Below are 27,038 nucleotides of genomic sequence, written 5' to 3' on the forward strand. Positions count from 1 at the left end.
TCTCTCTGCATTGGTTGACTGCTTGTTCCTTCTCCAAATTCCAGTTTGTTGAAATGAACTCTGGATTTTATTTCCTTTCCTTCTATCTCGTATGCGGTTTTGTTCTTTTCGTTATGAAAGTTTTTCGCTTCTTTCATATCTTTTTCCTGCTCTTTTGTGAATTCTGTAAGCCACCTGATAACAATGGCCCAGAACTGAGCCTCTGACAGTTTTCTTATCTGTTCATCTGTCAGGTTCTCTATCTGCTGCCTGGTGAGTTGTGTTACCGGTATTTCTAAAGTTGCCTGCCTCATTTTGACAGATGCTTTTTGTTTTCTTGGGCTGGCTGTGGGGGCAGTGCCTGCGTACGCGTCACAAATTAGCGACCGGCGCCTGCTTGTCCGAGACCTATTTCGCAGCCCTGTGGTGCTTTCTGTGGGGGCGGGGGTCCAAGATGGATTCACACAGTTATTCAGCTATGAGACCGGGATCCGTCCTCCCGCCCCCCTGGGCCTCACTGCTCAAGGCGATGCGGCGGCCGCTCTCCCCAGCTCCGGAGTCACGCACCGCCAGGGACTTGGCCACCGGGACTCCTCTCCGGGGTCGCGCACCGCCAGGGACTTGGCCACCAGGACTCCTCGCCGGGGTCGCGCACCGCCAGGGGCTTGCGTAGCCGTTCTCCCCAGCTCCGGAGTCGCGCACCGCCAGGGACTTGGCCACCGGGACTCCTCGCCGCCCGCCGCTCCGGGTGCGACCGCAAACAGCACTGCCCACTTTAACTCTTACCTGCCCAAATGGCACCGTTGGTTTATAACTTCATATGTTGGACTTCCGTGTAGTTTTATTTTCTGGAATTTCTAGTTATCCTTTGTTTTGAAGTAGTTGTATTCCTGTATAGTTGTAGAGGGAGACCTAGCGTGTCCGACTAAGCCTCCATCTTGGCCGGAAGTCCCACAGTGTCTTCTCTCATTGTGGTTTTTTATTTGCATCTCCCTGATGGCCAATGATGTTGAGCATTTTTTCATGTGTCTATGGACCTTCTGTATGCCCTCTTCAGAGAAGTGTTTGTTCAGGTCCTTTGCCCATTTTTTAATTGGGTTGTTTGTTTTCTTGATGTTGAGTCGTATAAGCTCTTTATATATTTTGGAGATCAGTCCTCTGTCTGTGATATCATTAGCAAATATGTTTTCCCATATGATTGGTTTCCTTTTCAATTGCTGGTGTTTTCTTTCGCTGAGCAGAAACTCTTTTAGTTTGATGTAGTCCCATTTGTTTATTTTTTCCTTTATTTCTCTTGCCTTAAGAGATGTATTCATGAAGATATTGTTATGTGGGATATCTGAAATTTTCCTGCCTATGTTTTCCTCTAGGACTTTTATGGTGTCACAGCTTACATTTAAGTCTTTGATCCATCTTGAGTTTATTCTCGTGTGTGGTGTAAGTTGGTGGTCTAGTTTCATTTTTTTGCATGTCCCTGTCCAGTTATCCCAGCACCATTTGTTAAAGAGGCTCTTCTCACTCCATTTTATGTTCCTTCCTCCTTTATCAAATATTAGTTGACCATAGAGGCCTGGGTTTATTTCTGGGCTCTCTATTCTGTTCCACTGATCTATATGTCTGTTCTTATGCCAGGACCAAACTGTTTTGATCACAGTGGCTTTGTAGTATTGTTTGATATCTGGTGTTGTGATTCCTCCTGCTGTGTTCTTCTGTTTCAAGATTGCTTTTGCTATTTGAGGTCTTTTCAGTTTTTCAATTAGTCAAAAAATGACCTTATTTACAGAAACCCAGAAAGCCTAAAATTATGTTTTTCATATTTTAAGTTAAATTCTAATATATTTTAAATAAATTTGAATTATATGCTCTAAAAATTAAAACAAGTTATTCTAAATACCATTGATTAACAAAATAAAGTTTTCAGATATAAACAACAAAGTCACACTTATTTAAAGCATATTTTTACAACTTATTTACAATACTTGTATGTAATTTGTAACCCTTATTTCATTTGTCATTTCCTCAAACACTTCTAGATTTATTTAAAAGTATAATCTTTTGAAACATTAGTCTAAATAAAAAAGAGATAGTAATACTGTGACGCTACAGGGACTTGACAGACCTAGTAGCCTAAACACTTAGGTTACAGACAAGAAAAGTGACTCCTAAAAATGTGATTTCCTTAATATCCTACCGTGATTTTAGATCAAAACTGGAACTAAGACCCAAGTATTTTTATATTTTATCCTAGTACTATTCCTACATCTACACTAAGTACAGGAGCTAAAAACTACAATAAGGTCTCTACACACTTGAAGACTCATCTGTAATAAACTGATTTCTAAGATATGTTCAGTTTTCAATCATTATTATTTTATAGAGGAATATATACAATACAAATGATACATGTATTGTATCAATATATAATTTTAAAACATATTTACAAACATATCTGTTATTTGTAATCTTGTTAAATTTAGTGAAACCATTTACTACACAATGTTTGCATGAAGTCATTGTTGGTGTTGAAAATTAAAGGTATTACAGCTACATCTGCTTTTTTTTTAGTAAATAATTCTTCCTAAAAAATAAATCTTTGAGATTGGTAATGTTAGTAGAACAGTGAAGCGTCTCTGGATGATAACAAACAAATATCAAGCAGTAAATAATTGGATAAAGTGTAACAATATAAAGGGCTCATTCAGTTATTTACTCATTTGTTCAATCAATGGATACTTTTTAAGTGTCCATTTACCTGTCACTATTCCTACATCATGGAAAAAAAAAAAAAAGCAACAGTAAGGCCAAGGATTGTGATGAGAGTATTAAATATTAATGACCAGTAAAACAAATATTTTAAAACAGACAAATTCAATAAAGATAAAATACAATGTGCTAAATGATAATATATCAGAGAGACCTGGACTGTCTTGGAGATCAGAAGAGCTTTTCCCAAGAAAGAACTGCTTAAGCTGACATCTGAAAGATGGGCAGAAGAGGTACATTTTTAAGTAGGATTCAGGGGTTCCTGCAGCCTGTGTGGCAAGATAGTGAGGTCCAGACAGACAAATTAGATTGGAAAGGATCTGGCTGGGCTTGGAGGGAGAGAAACATGTTGCAGCCTAACCTGATTGAGATAGAGAAAGCCTCAAGATGAAGACATAAACATGACAGAGCCATGTAGGCATGTTACAGATTTTGTTCTTTATTCTAAGAGAAAAAGGGTAGTCAGTGAAGCCTTTTTAGTTGAAAAGTGTTATGACAGGATTTCTATTGTGAGAGATTACCTCATTGTGGTGTAGATTGCAGGCTGGGGAAAAGACATAGTGAATATAAAGACATCAGCTGGATATTGTAACAGTGTATGAGAAAAATGTTAGTAGTATTAACTAACACAGTGTCAGAGGAGATGATGTGGAGTAGACAAAATAAAAAAATATTTAGAAAGAAATTAAAAATTTAATAGATAGGATTTTGTGATGGATTAGACATTGAGGGGCAATCAAGAGGCTTAAAGATCACACCTAGATGTTGACCTGGTAAATGGAATGAACTATGATGTCCTTCGCTGAGATGAGGAAAACCAGAGAACAGTCAGCTAGAGATAGCAGCAAATGTCTGTTATGACTTTGATTTTGGAAGTTTAAATATAGGGAGAAGTAATACTTCCCTTCTCTCTCTATTGTCTAAGTGCAACTTTTATTATACAGGGATGGGCAAAAGTAGGTTTACAGTTGTGAGTATGCAAAACAGTCTATTATTTATCACTATTTATTAATTATTGTATTATTTTCCATACAAACAAATGTAAACCTATTTTTGCCCACCCCTCTATGTATTTCACTATTAGAGGTGCAAAGGCTTAAGAATGACAAAGTATTATTTAAAGTTCTTTCTCTACTTCTTGCACATGTAAGACCTTACATGAACCTCTCAGTCGCTCAGAACTTCAGTTGTTTCATCAGTAAAATGGGGGAAGCAATGAATCCTATTACCTACAGCAGAGGTTTGTTAAAAAAGTGAAAAAGAAGTGAATGTATGAGTCTCATAAAATCATAATTATTATAATGACAAAACTTGTAAATCATATATATATATATTTTCAGATCCTAAGTATCCTCAGAAAGCAAATGACTAAAAGATCTTTGGAGCCCCCTTTGTGAAAAGATAACTTCTATTTCCCCCATATTGATTATTACTAATATTTATTGAAGTTCTTTAAATGTAACAAGCAGAATTTTATGGTTGACATGTAGTATCTATTTAATCCTCAGAATGATCATAAGAGATCAGCTGATTTTATCCCCAAACTACTTGAACTACTTGACCACACAGAGATTATATGTCAGGTTTAAGGTTTAAGAGCTCTATATGAAAATTTGTCTCCTGGCAGTTGGTTCCAGAGGTACTGTTTGTATTTTTATGCTATGTTCTCAGTTATATCCACTGCAACACTTGAGGGCAATAAGTGCTACAGCATTTTATATCTCTGAAACAAATCATATCTAACATGGAGTCCCATTATTAATTTGTGAGAGTGTAAATCAAGATTTTCAACCACCTTAAATTAAGTATTATGACCACGTCTGGTGTTGGTAAATGAGTTTCCTCCATTTGTGAAAAACTACAAAAAAAAAAAGAAAAGAAAGAGGGTGGGGGGAGTTGAATATGATATAGTTCATTTTAAATATACCATTTTATTTTTAATAATATTAAAAATATCAGTTTTCTTTACAACAGCCATAGTTTTAATAAGATAATTATGTATGGCAGATTTATATACTAAAAAAATTATTAGTTTATGCTATAGTTGGGTTATTTAATAAACAAAAAGGCTTGTTCTTCTAATTATCTCATAACAATAGTAACCTTGCTCTGTGGATTATGCTTGCATAAAGAGAAAAAAAAGAAGATATTACTAATAAGAACTCTCAGCTGATATTGCTCAGGGAAGTCTTCAATCACGACACAAGTGAACCTAATGAAGTTTCAATTGGCATGTAATTATATGCAATTATAAATCAATTATTTTAACCAATTGCTTTTTAATCTGCAGTAAATATACTTCTGTTTATAACTATTGGATGGATAACTGTTTGAACTTCTCAAAAGGAAAAGCTATTCTTAGCGATTTAGTATGTTGACAGAACCAAAGCTGAAATTAAAGTGCTTCTTGGTTTAAAGAAATGGAATCCTGAAAGACATTCCTCTAGTATTACTACATTGGCTTGCTCTCCCATTTCTAGCTTAATTAGATGAAAGGTTTAACAAGATCAAGTGAGGGATGGTACTGATAGACAAAGTATATTAGAGTACTTTAAGAAAGTATCGCCAATCACCAATTATGAAAAACAGGTGAGCTATTATATTTTGACTTAATTTTGATTTAGAAGTAGAATAAAATTCTGGTAAAACAGCCAAAGGCCAAGGTAAAAGTAAAATAATTTGCTGGCAGTTGAGAAGAGACGGAGGAAGAGAAAAGAAAAGAGAAGAGCTGAGCAGAGAAAAGGAAGAGAGAGAAAGAGAAAGTTAGAGAAAAAAAGAAAAATTATACATAAATATAAGCTAGCAAAACAAATTTTATGGAGATGAGGGAAAAAATAAAATTACTTAGGTAGTGTGTATTAACTGTACATATATTTTGGAATAAGTTGTGCTTATAGAACATTTTATATACTATAAACTTAATTGAATATTTAATGACATGTTTGAAGAGTTTACAAACTCAGAATTACATTAAACAAGTCAGCCATATTTCCAATCTTAGTATGGCAACATCATAAAAATAACTCACAATGTCTATAAATATATTCATAGCTGTCACAGGTTTATTCTTTGGTTGGTTAAAGGAGGTCTGTCTGGAAAAAGACTAGCCGTTATTAACATGAGAACAGTTTGCACAACATTGATGTAACCTGGCAGCCTGGACTGGAATGCATATGTGTGAACACTGATGACTTCACTGTACCAGTGAGTAGGGGTGGTAGACGCTGTTGGGTGAGCATGTGTACTGTGTGGTCATCAAATTCAAAATGACTGAGCAAGCAGAGCAATGAATCTGCATCAAATTTTGTGTTAAGCTTGAACATTCCTCAATGGAAACTATTCAGATGATTCAGAAGGCTTTTGGGGATGATGCAATGAGTGCATGGCAAATAAAAGTGTGGCACAAACACTTCAAAGACTGTTGAGAATCTGTTGAAAGTGACCCACATTCAGGAAGGCCTACAACAAGCAGAACACCTGAGCATGTTGAATGTGTATGGGCTGCAATCAGCTAAGATCGACGATGGACAGTGCAAGACCTAGGAGCTGATCTGGGGATTTCAAAATACTGTGTCCAAGATTTTGATGCAGGATCTTGGCATGAAACATGTGGAAAAATTCATTCTGTGGCTTCTGCTACCAGAGCAGAAGGAACATCAGGCCACTGTTGCTAATGACTTGATTCAAACTGCTACCAGTGAAGGAGACTTGGTGCCCTGTGATGTCTGGCTTTTCCCCAAACTAAAATCACCTTTGAAAGGGAAGAGATTTCAGACTGTTGATGAGATTCAGGAGAATATGATGGGGCAGCCGATGACAATTCCAACAAAGGATGTTGCAGTGCTTTGAAAAGTGAGAGATGTGGGAGAACTGTGTGAGGTCCCAAGGTGCCTACTTTGATGGGGACTGAGGCATCATTATCCTGTGTACAATGTTTCTTGTATCTTGTATTTTCTTCAATAAATGTCTCTATTTTTCATATTATCTACCTGGATACTTTCTGGACAGACCTCGTATGTTGCTGTCTTAGAGTTGTTATAGTTCTTTTTACATAATTACAAGGTAATTGTCTCACATGTTCCAGTTAATATCTAATACTGTTTTGGTGTAAGCTTGCTTTTAGGCCATACCTCTTTTCTTCTAGAGCAACTAAGACACCCAGCTACATATTTAACTCCATGACCTGCTCTTTAGAACATTTCAATTGCAAATATTATTGAATTGTATGACTTCTTAGTTGCAGGGGTAAAAATAAATAATATACATTGATCAAAATCTAGTGGTACATTTACAGTAGTTCTCAGATTCATAGCAACTCATCAAGAACTAATATTCTAGACTATACTTTCAGAGATCATTTCTGTAACTAGCTACTAGAAAAGTTTCTCTGATCGTGTAGAGCACCCAGAACCACAAGGAGGAGACAAAGTGTTCTCTCCTGAGCGTGAAACAGGCTTTTGGTGTTGCTTCGGTGATTGCCATCTGCCTTTGATGATTGTTCTTCTTTCTCTTTTTAAGAAAGTGAGAGGGAGAGAATGCAGTCTGAGTGGTTTCTTAAATAAAAAATAAAAAATAAAAGAACCAATATTTTATCCCTGGCTGGTGTGGCTCAGTTGGTTGGAGCATTGTCCCATACACCAAAAGGTTGCAGGTTTGGTTTATTTTCAGGGCACATACCTGGGCTGCAGGTTTGAGCCCTAGGTTGGGGTGCATATGGAGTGGGAGGGGGCAACTAATTGATGTTTCTCTCACATTGATATGTCTTTCTCTCTCTCTCTTCTCCTTCCTCCCTACCTAAAAGAAATGAAAAAATATCCTCAGGAGAGTATTTTTAAAAAAGAAATATTCTAGCTCATCTTGAAACAAAAGAGTCAACCCACCAACAACCCATTGAGCAACTATCATTTTTAACATTTTTACAGATGTGGGAAATGAGGTTTATAGAAGCTAAATAAAACTCCAGCCTCTTCGGAGGTAAGATGAATCATGTGGAAACACAATTGTGGAAGACTTAGGTTTCATTTTGTCTTTTTTCTCCATCAAGAAATTAGGAAAACAAATTAGAAATACAAATACACATTACATCTAGAAATTCAAAGAAATTCAAACATGAACATACGTAAGACTCACCTTATAAAGAGTAAATACATAATTTTCCCCTATAGAAACAATTAAAAATTTTATAGGAAAGGGAAATACCTTTGTACCTTTTCCTTACTTATAGAAATTAACAGGTTTGATTTCTCATGAAACATTTTTCCTCCGATATGCCAAGATATATTTTAATAATTTCCAGGCACAATCTGGAAGTCTTCATATGTGTTGAAATATGAACATATAACTACTGTCCCCTTGTATTACTAGTAAAGTAGTTGGTCTCATATGGCTATCCCAGGGAGCATATAATGAAATACATATTCAAATATCTTCTATTTACTAATTTATAAGGCAGGCATTGAATATTTAATATCTGTATGAATTAACAGAAAAGCTATAATGCCAACAAAATGGATAGGCTATTCTTGAACTACTCGTATGTGCCTATCTCTCTCACAGTTATCTATCTTCAAGAGATGTAATAGATAAGGGCTGGGATTTTAAAAGGTCTTACATTTTGTTCAGCTCAAGAACCTCTAATAAAAAGCATCTGTCTAGTATCCAAGATTTCTATGACATAGCATTTTCCAAAATGTTGGATTACTTGCTAGGGAATCAGTTCAAAGAGATGACACCATATTTTAAAATCAAATCCCATCTAATTTCAACGTAAAAAAAATTCTAATATAAAGTTCAGGTGGTTCCCACAAATTTAATTAGAGCACCTCTTTTCAGTAAATCTTTAACTTTGCCTACAGGACTGACAAATTATATGGGCACATTCATGAGTTTAGCTTGCAGAAAGTGGGAAACAACCTTGGTTAAAGTTATGAAGGACACCAAGTAGAAAACAGAAACCATATGCTTGACACACACTTTCTGTAAATAGCAAAGATTTAAACCAGAAAAGGAAGACTAAAGCTGAATATTTCACTTGGTGCCTCTGAGTGTGGCATCTGTGTGCCCAAGGCTTCCACTTCAGACCACAGATTTATTTGCCATGTTTGAATCGCTAAAGATTTCTCTCTGTGATTCATTTCCTCCTCAACCACTGTGAAGAAAACTAAATTCTCTTTCATTCACTACAGAAAGTTTTTATCAACAATAACAGCACAGTATAGAGATTACTGCTTTCAGCTGCATGGGCAGATGTAGGTACACGCATGTCTAACTTACTAATTGAATACATCTATAAATTACCTGTGAGTCACAAATAGATATCCTGCAAAAGAAGTAAATGATGCGGTTGAATTAGCTTTCCTCTTCTTAATCTCTTACATTTTTAAACATTTCTTTACATCTTAGCAGCACATCATGTTGCTGTTACTTCTGTGTTTTTAAAAAATCTCTCCCTCCAGGTTTTTCTTTATTTATTTATTTTAATTTTTTAAGTTGAATACTGTCTTCTTTTTAACTTTAAAATCAATGTCACAGAAAATATTTACTGAATATGTGCTGCATTTAAATTATGTGTTGGTCATCTTATGATCACTTGTAAGTACTCATAAACTATTCTGTAAGACAAATACTTGCCCTCATGGAGATTTAATTTACATTTTTTACTACATAGTCCATTCTCCTTTGATGTTTTGAGATCCTTTCTTAGATAAATATCAACATTGTTTGAAGTTTAGGAAGCCATATTGGAATTTTACTTTTCTGAAACTTAGGTACAGAGATTGCTTTAGGCCTCATCTATTAGCATTTACATGGTTAGATAGAAATCCATACAATAGACATATAAATTCCCTTCAAAGCTAGAGTGTTTGAACCTTTGCCTTGGGGCATAATTTGATGGGAGGTTTCAAAAAAGCTGGGAATGTAGGAAGGGTTGATTGGTTCACTCATCTGCTACCAAACTCCAGTTTTGACTCTTTGCATTATGAAACTTTATCACCTAAAATCAAATATCCTTAATATTTTACTTCTATGTCTTACTTATGAGAATAGTTTATGCAGAGAAGTAAGATTATTGCAGTCAGAAAATTTATAATTGAGACACATATCCATTCAGTTATTGCCAAGCAAGTTTAAATGAGTTATTTAACATCCCTGGGGTTCACTTTTGTACCTATAAAAGGTGTCTAATAATAGCCAGTGCCTAGTCAATTCCTGGGACTTAGTGTGCATTTCAGAAATGTTTTCTCACAGAAGTCTTTTACACAATCATTGTAAAAGGTGACATACTGTAAGTTAATGTATTTGGCATTTAAAAGGTATGTAAATATGTCAATTTTGGAAATTTTATTAACATCTGATACCTTGGTATAATACTTGACAGTTAAAATAGAATAGAATTATTTTGATGGAGGAGGCACCAGGCCATTTTTTATACAATATTACACACAATTCCCCAATAATCCTTTAGGGTATACAATATTATTTTCCACATTTTACAAGTGAAAATACAGGAGTCTCTTACCCAAGGTTGCATAGTTAAAAAACAGTCATAAATTTAGATTTAAAATATAGGTCTGTTTGACTCTGAAACCTATGTTTTTATCCACCACATTATAATGTACTATGGGTCAACCATCAGGAAAACACACACTCAAATGCAACATTTCAAAGAAGGTAGCTTCAAGGGCATATGGTTTTAGGAGAGGGTTATATATATCAGAGAGCAATATCACGGTAGGGAGATAAAATCTCAAAAGGGAGCAAACAAAAATAAGGAGAACATACAAATAAGGACATAGAGTGTTTGTGGACACAGCAAGCAAGTCCCAGGAAATATGAAACTCCATTTAAAATAAAGAAGAAGAAAAATTCTATCCTATAGGGAACTTCTTCAGTTGGAACACTCATAGTTCATTTATTTGGCTATAACAACCACTATGCTCTACTGGCTTAAATAAAGAACAAAATGTGGTTTTCATTTATACATCATGTTAATTATTGGCAACATTGAATGAAAGGCACACGATTTCTCAAGATGTTTAGGTATGTGCTTGTGTTTGGTGGCATGAATTCAAGAGGCCTTTAATGAGGACTTCAAAATGCTTGTGCCAAGGCCATGGATGTATCAGACAAACAGGAAAAGAGAGGGAACAAAGTGAAAGATAGGGAAAGATAGGTTGGGGGAAGGGAGAGAGATAGAGGGAGAGAGAGGAGAGAGTGGGGAGGAGGAGGAGGAGGAGGAGGAGGAGAAGCAGCAGACTTGACTCTGACAAAAAGGAAGACCCAAATTCACAGCAATGATTGTCCTCAGGCTCTTTTTTACTTATCCAATCCAAACAAAACTCTTCCTTTGTTTCTTGTTAAGATTATAACATGAATTACATAGCATAAACTGTGGCTTAGATTTAAGGCTGAATTAAGGTACTTAAGGGTTTTAGAATTTTTTCAAGTTTTTCATAGGAACTCAATGCAACCAGTTGGAGAAGTTTCTATAGTGAAATTGCACAGAGATATATACTAGAGGGGTCAGTTTAGGATAAATGCAAATTTTATTCAAATAGGGGCTTCACAGTTCAAAGCCAGAGAAGTTCTTATTCCAAGTGTTAAGGTTAAAAATAAGGTGAAGCCACAAATGGGAAAACAAATAATAAGAGAACTCATGGAGGTAACTACTGTTGTTTTACCAAGAAGTTGAAAAATGAATAAAAGAGTGTCTAAGGTATGACTAATGTGGTAGCCTATCTAAAGCTTATAGAAATTACACAGGACCTAATGCCAGGCACTAAATCCCTTGAATCCTGACAAGTTTCTCAGGGATGGGCAGAAAGATATTTGGGACATTTTACATGGAAGCCAGTGTGCCCAGGGTGATACCTCTAGTTCATCCTAATAATAGACCAGATACTAGATTAATATATGGAGTCCTAGATATCCCGTTTGCTATAACCTTAATGTAGGTCATTGACTATGGCCGCAGATGCTTTAATGATGCCGTGAAAAACCAAACAAGGCTAAGTAGGTAGTATATTATGTTCAGTTGTATCCTCCAGAAATCAGATGTTGGCATAGAACAATTCCAGCCTCACTGAGAAAACCAGACTGCGCATCTACCAAGCCTGCGTACTCAGCACTCTCCTCTATGGCAGCGAGACGTGGACCACCTACGCAAGGCACGAAAGGAAACTCAACAGCTTCCACATGAGGTGCCTGCGACGCGTCCTGCATGTCGCCTGGCAGGATAAGGTCCCCAACACGGAGGTGCTGAAGCGAGCCAATATGAGCAGTTTGCATGCAGTTCTTAGCGAGAGACGCCTCAGGTGGCTCGGCCATGTCAAAAGAATGGATGCAGGCCGTATCCCCAAAGACCTCCTCTACGGCGAGCTAGCAGAAGGCAAGAGGATGACAGGGCGCCCAAAACTGCGGTTCAAAGACATCTGCAAAAAGGACATGACACAATGCTCCATCAATCTCAACACATGGGAAGTTCAAGCAGACGACCGCCTAGCCTGGAGGCTCGCGGTCAGGCAAGGTACGTCACGTGCAGAGGCTGCGCGCAACGAGGAGGCGGTCCAGAAAAGATCGAGGCGGAAGCAGCGTCAGCAGCAGCAACAACAGCCATCTGCCTTCACCGTACCAAGTGCGGCAGGGATTGTCACTCCCGAATCGGACTGCACAGCCATTCTCGGCAGTGCAGATAGACTCTCAAGAAGCTACGCCATCGTCTCTCGAGACGGACGGCTGCCGACGACGACCTGTGAAAAACAAAGGAGAGCGGAAAAAGGAGTAAGTAGGGTAAATATTCAGATTGCAATGCTAGTCTGACATATGTAAATGGAAAGGAAGATGGAAAGAGAATTGAGTAGGAAGATTTTTACTCTATGTTTCAGCTGAGAAAGTCCCTTCCAGACCAGCAGGAAGCTCAGGAGCAGAGATTGCCTATAGTGAAGTTGTGCTTTGAGCAGAAATGGCCAGGCCCCAGCGCTTAACCAAGTTCAGTCATTAGCTAAGGTTGAACAAGAATCTGGACACAGCTCAAATTCTGCAGTGAGTCTCCAAGTTGCTTCAGTTGGAACTGTCAATTTAATTTACATCTCACTGAGGATTGGAAGGTTCTTTCTTTAAAGGAGAGCCAAGTGACAAACTTCCATGGCATCCACACATGCCTGCAATGTTTTGTAGTGCCAGGTCAAATACATTTTATACAAAGTGTAAGCAAATGAAACTAGCTACCTAGAACTGGAATAAAACTAGAGAAAGGAATAAGAAATAAATGATACTTAATCAAGATAAGAAAAGAATTTAAAAATGACTGATAGTAGCTTGATATATAAAAAATACGATGGGCAGGAAAAATATATTATCATAAATTGTTCCATCAATGTGAGCAATATCCAGTGTTCAACAATGACAGTCCTTAAAAAAAAGAGGTCCTCATCCCTAGACACACTCAGAGGTTAATTAACCACCTGCCAGAGATGCAGATAGAAGCTGATACCAATAGAAGCTGGTCTAGGAGCCTCCACTGTAAATATACGGTTGTTCTATGAGTTTTCTAGACTTAACTACTGCAGAATTTAGAGGAATTCTCTTTACTTTTCCCACACTATTATTCTCTGTATGAGAAGTGAAAATCTACAAAGCAGAGAAGTCTTTTGTAAGTTGTCACTGAACACCTAAAACTGCAGTGTAATGCCACATTATACAGTCATGAATTACATTTCATGAGATTAATAGGAAGAAATAATTGATGTCATTCTTTGTGCTCCAAGTGCTTTTTTCATGTGATCTCATTAGTTCTCAGGGCATTCTTGTACGGTAAGCTGGAGGGCAGCATCTTTATTCTCATTATGAAGACAGCAAAATGAGCAGGGAAAAATGTGACTGATTCCGAGTTCTCTGTAATTTAGGGTTATAGCAAGAAACCAAAGTGAGGATTTCTGTCCCAATATGTTAAAAATGGACAGTTCTAAAGCTGTTCATCAAGACCTATAACTTAAAACATTAACAAACACAATCCAAGAATATGCAGGCTCTAGTTTACTCTCAGCATGAACTTCCATTAGCCTCTTTGTAAAGTGTAACTGCATGAAGGCTGATGTTGTGATGTGACTCCAGGGTTTTAATAGAAATGCTCACTAGGTCCCAGAATGTAAAGCAGTAAAATCATAATCTCTCCTTTGAGTCAGTATGGTAGAATAAATTAAATGATGAGCCAGATAAATAGCTTGCCCTATAATTCAACCTGGCAAAACTCAGAGGCCATTATTATCACTAATTAATATGTGATCACCCATCTCATGTTAAGTGTTGCTTTATTCAACTAAATGGAAAAGAATAAAACTGAACAGAGAGAAGAGAGAAAACCTTGGTAGAAGGATGAAAAAAGAAGAAAATAAATAGAAAATAGGAAGGGAAAGTCACTTAATTAGAAGTGGGAAGACCTGGGTTTTTGTTGTTGTTTTGTCATTAACATTTTCTGCAACTTAGAGCAGCTTAGTTAATATCCTTACATTTATGTTTTCTATTTGGTAATTTAAACTCTGAATTCATAAATGATTCCGAGTCCCATCTAGTTCTAAGATTCTATTAATGGTATCTTATATTCATTCTTACACTTATATATTTTAAAGACTCAAATCCTGAACTACTTCACCTTGACTGACAGACTGCCAAGGATGTAATTTACAATATCACTACTACTTAAGCTCCGTCTATAGAACAGTGTTCCTGAATATTAGTTAATGGAGAGGATCCTTTAATTTCAGTATAAGACAAAGAGGCTTTAAAAGGTATATTTTGATATAGAGTGTTTTCTTTAAAGGTGTTATTTAAGTGATGCAAACATAGGAAGAAATTCATGAAAAACTAGGCATCGAGCAAACGTGGAGCCAGGTAAAACAAGTTGTGATTGAAGGATGCATTCATTTCTATTTCAGAGACATGCTTCAGAAATTGAAACACAGAATCATAGCCAAATTCTAGTGAGGTACACAGAACTATAACTATGATATTTTAACAAAAAAACTATATTAACTAAACAATTGTTATATATTGTTATAGAAAGATTTTACTCATCCATTCATGCATGCTATAAAATTACTGCATACCTACAATAAGCCAGTAATTAATAGGAAATGAGATATGAGTGAAAACAATTTTAAAATGTCCTTGCTTGATGTTTAGAAGACAGGCAGGTCTTGGCTTCCTTGCCTTTTAAAAGTAAAGACTACTTCCGATTTCCTCTTTGACATATATAGAGCTTGGAAGTTGTCACTCTATCCTAACAATAAGAATAAAGCTGAACAAACTGAAAAACAACTCTTCTTAAATCCACCAGAGAATTGAGGTCGTAGGGCAAGCCACAACACCAAAAACAGGAGACAGAGATGGATACAGAAAAATCAAAACGTACTTGAAGCCTAGGAGCAGAAACCTGCTACTGCAGCCAGTGCCAGCAGGAACACAAACTGTAATTAACAAATTGCTGAGACTTCTGGTCACGATAGTAGGTAGAAAAACACTGCACTTGCATCCTTTCACAAAATTACAACTAAACTATAGAATAATCATCATTCAGAACTGCCTGAAACCTAGTTAAATGAGTCCTACAACTAGGGATTTAAAGAAGAAGCCTCATGAAGACGGATAGGAGGGGCAGAGATACGGGATAGGCTGGTTCCACGCCCATGTGTTGTGGATAAAAATTAGGTGTAGAGGTCCCCCATGAGTGGTGAGGGGTCCGACACCATGACAGGATCCCCAGCCCAGGGTTTCAGTGCCAGGAAGAGACATGCCCATAATGTGGCTGTGAAAACCAGTGGAAATTTTGACTGAGTGAGGCAAAAGGCTTTTGGAGTCCTAGGCAGTTCCTCTGAAAGGACACACACACGGACTAAACCTGACTCACTTGCTCTGAGCTCCAGTCCTGGGTCAGCAGCTCCAAAGGATTCAGGAATCTACAGCATTCCAGACACTGAATTATCTGGAATCTGAGCAAGAGTTGGGTGTGTGTATGTGTGTATGTGTGCACTCATGTGCAGCTTTCTGCCAGACAAAAACGCTGGCACAAGTAGTTGTTTCTTTTCTGAGCCCTCCACCAATAAAGGCAGCAGGCAGGCATCTTATCCGAGTCCCCATCAAACTGGATCACAGTGTTTGCCCCACCCTGGTGATTTCCTGAGATGCTGCTCCACCCAACAGGCAGGTCCATAAGCAATTTCCAATGATTTTTCCATACAAATAGCCTGACCTAGCTCATGCTTCAGATTGTCCTAAAATATCTCAAACAAGTAGCATCTGGCCTCACAATGCCCTGTACCTCTCACTAAGTGGTCCCAGGCCAGCACTAGCAGCAGCCAGGCTTGGTTGGGCCACTTTAAGCCCAGCACAAAGTAGTAGCTATCTATTGATTACTTGGTAATTCATGCTGGCTGGTCTGAGCGAACACAGGCAGCAACTGACCTTGGCGTGCACCTTCCAGGAGACCACAGAGCCAGTGCACCCAGTAGACAGCTTCATACCACATCCAAACACCACCCAACCATCTCCACAAGTGACACACTCAAGGACAGAACTCAGTGGGCACCAGAGCCCTGCTGAAGTTAATATTGCTCAGTGGGGCAGGTCCCTATACAAATGATCCTCCACAGTGGATGGTGGTTGCCGTCAGTCCTTAATAGTTGATTGGCTTGGGGGTAAATCACTCCCATTTATGTGCCAACAGCATTCAAGGCTCACATACAATAGGAGAATATACACAGTAGACAAGGGGGAGAGATAGGTACACCTGGAATACTCAGCTTGGGCGAACAGGGAGTCTGTGCCACAGGACACTACAGAACGCTTACTACATAAGGCCACCCTATCAATTCTAGGAGACATAGTAGCTCTACCCTATTCTTAGAAACAAACACAAAGAGGCTGCCAAAATGAGGAGATGAAGAGAACTGTCCCAAATGAAAGAATAACAGAAAACTCCAGAAAAAAAAAAAAAAAAAAACACTGAACAAATTTGAGATAAGCAATCTACTAGATGCAGAGTTCAAAGGACTTGTTATGAGGATGGTCAATAAAATTAGTGAGAACTTAGCATAAAAAATGACATGGAAACCATAAAAAAAGAACCATTAAGAAATGGTGGATACACTAACTTTAGAATAATTTAAAGGGAATCAACGACAGAGTAGATGAAGCCCAAAATCAAATCAGTGATTTGAAATATAAGGAATCAGGACAGCAAAAAGAAAAAAGAATTCATAAAAATATGAGTAGTATAAGGAGACTCTGGAATAACTTTAAGTGTAGCAACATTTGCATCATGGAGTACCAGAAGGAAAAAGAGAGAGAGAGAAATTGAAAGATTTATCTGAAAAAAAATAATGACAGAAATCTTCCTTAATCTGGTGAAGGAACTAGACCTATAACTTCAGGAAGTTCAGAGAGTCCCAAACAAGATGAACAAAGACATATCATAATTAAAATGCCAAAGTTTAAGGACAAAGAGAGAATCTTAAAAGCAGCAAGAGAAAAGCTGTTAGTTACCTACAGGGGAGATCCTACAAGACTGTCAACTGATTTCTCAACAGAAACTTTGCAGGCAAGAAATACTCAAAGTGATGGAAAGAAAGGACTTACAACCAAGATTACTCTACCCAGCAAAGCTATAATTTAGAATCAAAGGACCAATAAAGAGCTTCCTGGCTAAGACAAAATTAAAGGAGTTTGTCACCATCAAACCCGTATTACATGAAATGTTAAAGGGTCTTCTAAGAAGAAGAAAAAAATCAAAACTATGAACAATGAAGTTGTAATAAATACATATCTATCAAGAACTAAATATAAAAAACAAAATAAATGAACAAACAGAATGGAAACAGACTCATAAATACAGAGAACATTTTGATTGTTGCCAGATGAGAGAGGGGTAAGGGGGATGAATGAAAAAGTGAAGGGATTAAGAAGTACAATTTGATTTTCTATGGAATAGTCACAGGGATGTAAAATATGACATAGGGTGTGTAGTCAATAATATTCTAATACTTATATATAGTGTTCAATGGGTGATATTTATTGGGATGATTACTTAGCAAATTATATAATGTCTAATCACTGGGTTGTTTTCCTAAAGCTATTATACTGTTGTATGTCCACTATACTGAAAAAATTTTTAAATTATTTAAATAAAGAAAAAGATAACACACTATTGAAGACTCATTGTTGACTAGCTTGAGAGTTAAAAATGTCACTCTAGTGATTATTATTTTACTCTTAGAAGAGAGTAGTGGGTGTGAATTCAGTATGATGGTGGCATAAGATGACCCTCACTTCTGTCTCTCCCAGCTAAAAAACAAAAATTTGGCATCTATCCACAAGCAAAATGCCTCTATGTAAATTGTGGTTTCCAGCATCATAACTAAGAAACCTGAGGAGAATCAAGCTTACCTGTTATATGGTAATAGGGAGACAAAACTTTTTAATGACTGTGAACACTTCCAGTGTGCTCCATAGCTGTGCTACAAATGCACCTGGAGAACACTGACTTGGGCAGTCACTCATAGACAAGAAAGCCTTTGTGGAAGTCCAGACTTACAGAAGAGAGTCCCATCACTGCACTGGAACAAATACATACAAGTTTGAGTGTTTGGGAATGGGTAAGAGAAACAGTTTGACTTTCCCTGTGTCACCTGTCCACCAAGGCAGCATAGCTTAGAGTTACGTGAAACGTTGTGGGCTATGATTTCTTCCACAGGAAAAGGAAGTCAGGCGAGTACCAATAGGGCTGCTTAAGCTGTACTTGATGCTGCCAAAGATATTTATTTTTCTCTCAATGCATCTAGAGCATTAGATTAGGAGCTCTGTGCATAGAAGGAGGGTGGAGATTGAGAGAGCAGCAGGTAAGATTCTCTGAGGACATTAAGGGGACATGGTTTCTGTAGCCTACACTGTAGACTCCATCAGAAAGCCCATCCACAATGCTCTGGTAATGAATGGTAAAAGTGAGTTTTGGCAAATTGCTAGGCAGTATTCACATAAAGCAGGTCAGGGTCTGTGGGTCAGAAATAAATCATGAACTTGAGCTGTAGTACCAGCTTCAGAAAAACAAAATAAGCTATCTTCAGAAGTCTGGTGCAAGGTAGGATTGAAGGAAGACATGCTAGTTTAAGAATTATGCCACGATCAAAAGGAAAGGTAGAATCCCCAGAAAGAGTGCTAAATGAAATAGAGGGGAGCGAACTATCAGATATGGAATTCAAAACATGGATTATGGAGAAGCTGAATGAGCTCAGCGGAAACTTCAAAGAACTCCAGAAAAACTACAAGGAACTCACAGAAAATTACGTGAGCATGAAAAAGGACATAGAAGCTATCAATAAGAGCCAGGAGGAAATGAAAAATACGATCTCTGAATTGAAGAACACAGTAGAAGGAATTAAAAGCAGGCTAGAGGAAGCAGAAGATCGGATCAGCGAGCTGGAGGACAACCTACACAAAAACTCCCAGACAATGCAACAAAATGAAAAAAGACTGAACAAGACTGAAGAGGTTCTAAGACAGCTGCAGGACAACATGAAACGTAATAATATCCGTATCATAGGAATTCCAGAAGGAGAAGAAGAAGAGCAAGGGATAGAAAACCTCTTTGAAAAACTAATGACAGAAAACTTTCCTAACATGACGAGAGAAAGAGTCACGCAAGTCCAGGAAGCACAGAGGGTCCCAATGAAGATGAACCCCAACAGGCCCACCTCAAGACACATCATAATTAAAATGACAACATTCAAAGACAAAGAGAGAATCCTAAAAGCAGCAAGAGAAAAACAACTAATAACATACAAGGGTACTCCAATAAGGCTATCATCAGATTTCTCAGCAGAAACACTACAAGCCAGAAGGGAATGGCAAAAAGTATTCCAAGCAATGAAAAACAAAGGCCTACAACCTAGAATACTATACCCAGCAAAGCTCTCATTCAAAATGGAGGGTGAAATAAGGAGCTTCCAAGACAAAAGAAGGCTAAAAGAATACATCTCCACCAAACCAGCAATGCAAGAGATGCTAAAAGGTCTGCTCTAAGAAGATAAAGAAACAGAGAGAGACAGAGAAGAACACGAGTACAAAGGGGAAAAATGACAATGAATAAGTACTTATCGGTAATAACCTTAAATGTAAATGGATTAAACGCTCCAATTAAAAGACATAGGGTAGCTGAATGGATTAGAAAGAATGACCCACATATATGCTGTCTACAAGAGACCCACCTTAGAACAAAAGATCTACACAGACTGAAAGTAAAGGGATGGAAAAATGTATTCCAAGCAAATGGACATGAAAAAAAAGCCGGGGTAGCAATACTTATATCAGACAAAACAGATTTCACAGCAAAGTCCATAAAAAGAGACAAAGAAGGGCATTTCATAATACTTAAGGGAAAAATCCATCAAGAAGATATAACCCTTATAAATATATATGCACCAAACTTAGGAGCACCCAAATATGTAAGGAAACTTTTGAAAGACTCCAAGAAAGATATAGACAACAACACACTCATAGTAGGGGACTTTAACACCCCATTGTCAAGAATGGACAGATCTTCGAAGCAAAGAAACACCAAAGATATGGAGGCACTGAACAACACCCTAGATCAAATGGACTTAGTCGATATATATAGAAGTTTTCACCCCAAAGAAGCAAAATACACATACTTCTCAAGTGCACATGGAACATTTTCAAAGATAGACCACATGGTAGGACACAAAACAAGCCTTAACAAATTCAAGAAAATTGAAATTATATCAAGCATCTTCTCAGATCACAATGGCTTAAAATTGGAAATCAACCTCAAGGAAAAAACTCAAAAACATTCAAACTCATGGAGAATGAATAACATGCTATTAAATAATGAATGGGTTAACAATGACATCAAGGAAGAAATCAAAAAGTTTCTGGAAACTAATGATAATGAACACACAACAACCCAAAACCTATGGGATACAGCGAAAGCAGTCCTAAGAGGAAAGTTCATAGCAATACAGGCCTACCTAAAAAAGCTAGAGGAATATCTAATAAAAAATTTAACCCTACAGCTACAAGATCTAGAGGAAGAACAACAAGTAAAGCCCAGATCAAGTAGAAGGAAGGAAATCATCAAGATCAGAGCAGAATTAAATGACATAGAGTCTAAACTAACAATTCAAAAGATCAACAAAAGTAGGAGCTGGTTCTTTGAAAAAATAAACAAAATTGACAAGCCTTTAAGCAGGCTCATCAAGAAAAAAAGAGAGAGGACCCAAATAAATAAAATCAGAAATGAAAGAGGAGAAATCACAACTGATACCACAGAAATACAAAGGATTATAAGAAATTATTATGAACAACTGTATGGCAAGAAATTTGACAACCTAGAGGAAATGGACAGATTCCTGGAAACCTATAGTCTTCCCAAACTGAATCAAGAAGAAGCAGAAAGTCTGAATAGACCAATAACAGCTAGTGAAATTGAAGCAGTAATCAAAAAACTCCCAGCACACAAAAGCCCTGGACCGGATGGCTTCACAAGTGAATTCTACAAAACATTTAGGAAAGAACTAACTCCTATCCTTCTCAGACTATTCCAAAAGATACAAGAAGAGGGAAGACTGCCAAACTCATTCTATGAAGCCAGTATAACCCTAATTCCAAAACCAGGTCAAGACACAACAAAGAAAGAAAACTACAGGCCAATATCGCTGATGAACATAGATGCTAAAATCCTCAACAAAATATTGGCAAACCGGATCCAGCAACACATTAGAAAGATCATACACCACGATCAAGTAGGATTCATCCCAGGGATGCAAGGATGGTTTAACATTCGTAAATCAATAAACGTAATACACCACATAAACAAAATGAAAGACAAAAACCACATGATAATATCAATAGATGCAGAAAAAGCATTTGATAAAGTACAACACCCATTTATGATAAAAACTCTCAGCAAAATGGGAATAGAGGGAGCATACCTCAACATAATAAAGGCCATATATGAGAAACCTGAAGCCAACATCATACTCAACGGGCAAAAACTGAGAGCATTCCCCCTGAGATCAGGAACAAGACAAGGATGTCCGCTCTCCCCACTCCTATTCAACATAGTCTTGGAAGTTCTAGCCACCGCAATCAGACAAGAAAGAGAAATAAAAGGCATCCAAATTGGAAAAGAGGAAGTAAAACTGTCATTATTTGCAGATGACATGATAGTGTACATAGAAAACCCTATAGACTCCACAAAAAAACTACTCGACCTAATAAGTGAATTCGGCAAAATAGCAGGATACAAAGTCAATATTAAGAAGTCAAAGGCATTTTTATACACCAACAATAAAAACTCAGAGATAGAAACTGAAAGAAAAATTCAATTAAAAAAAAAAAGAATTATGCCACAAGAGGGCGTAAGAAACGTGGAGCAGGTGTATCCATACAAGGTCCTAGAATGCATTAGAATCACTACCAGGACAGAGAGAAGGTACTTCTCTCCTAAAGGCAATTAATAAAGGTTGAAGGAGGTGACTGCTACTTCAAATATATAAACAGCAATGCAAAACTTAATAAAATCAGAAGAAAAACATGAGCAAAGTGAGAAATTTAGCAAAGATAGATGTCATTTTATTTTAAAAGAAAACCAAATGGAAATTCTGGAGGTAGAGAATTCAATAAAAAAAATTTCAAAATGCAAAAGAGAAAGTCTACAAGAGAATAAATCAAAGAGAATAAAGGTTCTGTGAGTCAGAAGATAAAAACTTTGAAATTATCCAGAGGAGAACAACAACAACAGAAAAAGGGTAAAAAACAGTGAAGAAAGCCTAGATGATCTACAGGATACCAATCAAAGGAATCCATATGCAAATTAAAAGAGTTCCAGAAAGAGAAGAAAGGGAGACAGTCAGGGGTAGGAGAAGCACAAAGCTTATTTAAAGAAATAATGGCTGAGGACTTCCTAAAACTAGAGAGAAATTTGAATATCCAAGTCCATTAAGCTATCAGATCACCCCATAATTTCAATCCCAAAAGATCTTCTCCAAGATACATTATAATACAACTATCAGAAATTAAAGGTAAAGAATCTTAAAAGCAGCCAAAGGAAAAAAATGTAATCTAAAAATGAACCCTCATTAATCTATCAGTGAATTTCACAGCAGGAAATTTACGAGCCAGGAGAGACAGGATGATATATTCAAAATACTAAAAGAAAAAAAAAAAAACCCTACCAACCAAGAATACTTTATCTAGAAAAGTTATCATTTAAAAAGGAAGAAATAAAGACTCCCAAAAGTTGAGAAAAATTGTCATAACTAGAATTTCTTTACAGGAAATGCTGAAAGAAGTTTTTCAGGCTGAAATAAAAGGATGCTAATTAGTGACATGAAAACATATGAAAATATACAACACACTAAAAAAGGTAAATATATAGTGAAGTTTAGAATACTCTAATACTGTAATATGACAATGTTCAACCACCTAAAGTGTAAGTTTAAAAGACAATAATATTTTAAATATCTACTGCCAATATAATTTGTTAATGAATATACAACATAAAAAGAGGTAAATTACAGTATTGAAATATAAGAGGGAGGTAAAGGGTAGAGTTTTTGTATGTACTGAAGTTGTTTTCAGAATAAACTTAATGCTATAAGATATTTTATCTAAGTTTCATAATAACCACAAAGCAAACACCTGTAGTAGATTTGCAAAAGGTGAAAGGAAGGTAATCAGTACACTACCACATAAAATAATCAATTCACAAATGAATCAAGAGTTTCAGGATACAAAATTAACATATAGAAATAAGTCACCATTCTGTACACTAATATCTAAAAAAGAAATAGAGTGGAACCTCAGTTCTTGAACTTAAATTCATTCAGGAAGGCTGTTTGAGAAACTATTTGTTTGAAAACCAAATCATGCCTGAAAGACATGTAACAGATCATATAGAAATCAACATGTAAAGTTTGTCCAGTTGAGGACCAAAGTTTTGTTTGACAACCGAGACATTTTTTCTGTGAACAACTTCGTCAACAACTGAATTGTTCAAGACGGGAGATGTTTGAGAACTGAGGTCCGACTGTGAAGAAAATGATTGCATTCACAATAATACAAAAACAACAAAATACTTAGGAATAAATTTAACTAGGAGATCTAAGATCTGTAGAGTGAAAACTGCAAGATACTGATGGAAGAAATGGAAAGGTATCATATGATTACAGATCAGAAAAATTAATATTTTTGTAAAAGGTCCATAGTTCCTAAAGCCATCTATGGATTCAGTAAAATTCCTATTAAAATTACAATGAACATTTTCAAAGAAATAGGGAAAAACCCTAAAATTTGTATGGAAGCACAAAAGACCTTGAATAACGCAAGCAATTCTGAAAAAGAAAAATGAAGCTGGAAGTATCACACTTCCTGATTTTAATCTATATTACAAAGCAATAGTGATTCAAAGAGTATAGTATTGGCATAAAAATAGACAGACAAAATCAAGAACCTAGACATAAGCTGCTGCATATACAATCAACTATTTGTTATATATGTATATATATATTAGTATATATATATTAGTATATGTACACACATACACAATGGAATATTAATCAACTATGAGAAAGAAGGAAATCTGCTGTTTGTGACAATATGTATGAACTTTGAGGGTAGTATGCTAACTGAAATAAGTCAGACACAGAAAGACATATACTGTATTATCTCACATGTGTAATCTAAAAAATCCAAACACATAGAAATGGTGGTTACCAGGGCCAGGATGGCAGGGGGTGATGTGAGATGTCGGTGAAAGGGTACGAACTTGCATTTATAAAAAGAATAAGTCTGGGGATCTAATGTATAACATGGTGATATCATTAACAATACTGTATACAGACTTGAAAGTTGCTAAGAGAACAGATCCTAAATATTCTCATGACAAGAAAAAGGAATGTATGGGACACAATGGAGGTGTTAGAAAAAACTACAGTGGCACTCATTTGCAATATATAAGTGTATCTAATCAATGTGTGGTGTTCCTTAAACTTACACGATGTTATGTTGTTACAGAACCCCTGGGCTGCTCCAATTGAAAACAAACCCACAGGCTCTTTAGTTAGGGGCCCGATTGCCCACCGCCAAAATTATAACTCTCAATACCAGAGTTTGGTGAAAAGAAAAAGAATTGTTTATTTAACAGTTATATAGATTTAGTTATTTGCGGATTTCTGTTGTTAAGTCTTATGTTCTTTAAAACACCCTTAAACACATATCCTTGCCTCCCCCCTACCAAACCAGGCTAGTTTTAGGAAAGTTAGAGAAACCGTTTCCCTACTTTCCAAACACAGTTCAGCTTTACCAGCAGCTGCCAATCACTCAATTCTGATTGGGGAGGTCCTTTCTGTGCTGTGGTGCCCTCCAGCTCTCAATGCAGGACCACCTGGATTCTCAGCCTCCTTGCAAACTGCCTTCTTCCTGCAAACCGCGCGGATCTCCTCTCTTTCTCAAAACCACATGGCGAGAGCCTCTTAAAGCAGCCTGGAGACCCCTTCTCCAAGCCACATGGAGAAGGCCCCTTCACCAAGCCACGTGGAGGGAGCACACGAGAGAGCGAGAGAGCGAGAGCCCCAGAGCGAGCGCGAGCCCCAGAGAGAGCGCGCACATGAGAGAGCTAAAAATGTCCACAGCTGCTTATATATCCCTGACTGCGTCCTCTGATGCAGTGGGCGTTGCAAACAGTTCTGACCATTCACAGAACCCCACGTAGGCTCTGTGTGTTTTCCATACCGTCCCCTGGTTCAAGACTCCTCCCATCTACCTGAGGCCTTGGATGCATTAAAGCCATTTTGCATAAAAAAGACACTAGCCACCAGCCTCAGGCATGTGGAGGCATTCCAAAAGCTGCTTCCTTCTCCCCATCCCCCAGCCGCAAGCTCTGGGGTTTTTTTGGAACACCCCTGTTTCTGTAACAATGTCACTAATATCTCAACAAAGCTAGGGGGCGGGGGAAGCAACTAAGTGATTTTCCAAAGTTATATACTACATGTTAAAGCTGTGCTTTGCATCCCAGTCTATCTAGTAGCTTTAAACCATCAATTTTTTTTTTTTTCATATGGATATTGACAAAATAGAGGTCATACTGAGAATGGTGATGAGAATACTTAGGGAGTTGAAATCAAATTATGCAGAAAAATTGACATTGTCACATTTAAGACCATTGGATAGAGAGTACACAGTAGATTTCATCTTAATAGAAAAAACTTATAATTATGAAATCCAGACTGAGACAATCTAGCCACTCAGCAAACCTGGTCATTTACCTGGCTACACTGCATTTCCTAGTCCCTTGCATTCAGGTGACTAAGATCTAGCCAGTAGAGCACTTGCAGAAATAACATATACACAGACCCAGGCCTGACACATAAGATTTCCAATGCATGATCCTCCATCTCTTTCTCAACTGCCAGTAAAGCAGAGAGTACTATAGACTTAGAGGATGGTGGTATCATCAAACGGAAAGGTCCTGTGACCCTACTGATCTGAAACCCATGGTTAGGCTTACCTGAGTGATAAATACGCTTCATGTTTGTTAAACTACTGAAATTTGACATTTATCTGTTACAGCAAATAGTGTCACCTTGCACTAGTGAAGAACAGTCCTTAAAAGCAAATTCTATTTCTACATCAGCCCTTTGCTTTTCTCTCACTTGCATACTCTGCTCTTTTGGGCAGCGAAACTGACCACTGAAAGTTGTTTGTTTGTTTGTTTTCTGCAGGCCATTTTGCCTATTGCTTCAACTAATAATGGCTACTGGCAGGAGATTGGAGGGTAAAAGGAAGAAAGAAGCCCAAATGTTTCCCTCCTCTCCGTCAATCCCCTCTTTTAACAAAACAGCAGTGACTACTTCTTCCCATGGTTGAGATCCTCTAAGTAGGATTTACCATAGTTACAGCTCCTGGTGCGTGGCTTTGGCTCCTAGCTTATGAGAGCACAGTCTTCTTCCATGGTCATTTCTGAACCAAGAACTGAGAGCAGCTTCCTGTATTTGCTAATCTCAGTTACCTCATGTCTCCTGATTGCCTTTACAGCTTCTCTAAGTTTCGTTATTGATTTTCTGTATTACATTTCTTTTATTTAGTTACCTGGTAGGGGTTCTGTTCCCCTGGCTGGATACTGCAGTGCTATACAGCTGCTCATGAAAACGTATGTAAAATTGAAATATAGGATAAACCTCTGAATTAGATGATATCCCAGGCCACTATAATTTTATTAAATGTCTCAT

General features: G+C 37.2%; 1 non-coding gene across 1 annotated transcript; it reads left to right on the forward strand.

Annotated features, from left to right (window-relative positions):
* Positions 1 to 7,077: 7,077 nt before the first annotated feature.
* LOC150018753 (small nucleolar RNA U3) lies at positions 7,078 to 7,293 on the forward strand. The gene has a single exon (XR_016509455.1). It is a non-coding gene; the product is annotated as a small nucleolar RNA U3 (small nucleolar RNA).
* The last annotated feature ends 19,745 nt before the right edge of the window (positions 7,294 to 27,038 follow it).

Source organism: Furipterus horrens, unplaced genomic scaffold (assembly GCF_987537825.1).
Source record: "Furipterus horrens unplaced genomic scaffold, mFurHor1.1.pri manual_scaffold_2, whole genome shotgun sequence".
Lineage (NCBI taxonomy): Eukaryota > Metazoa > Chordata > Mammalia > Chiroptera > Furipteridae > Furipterus > Furipterus horrens.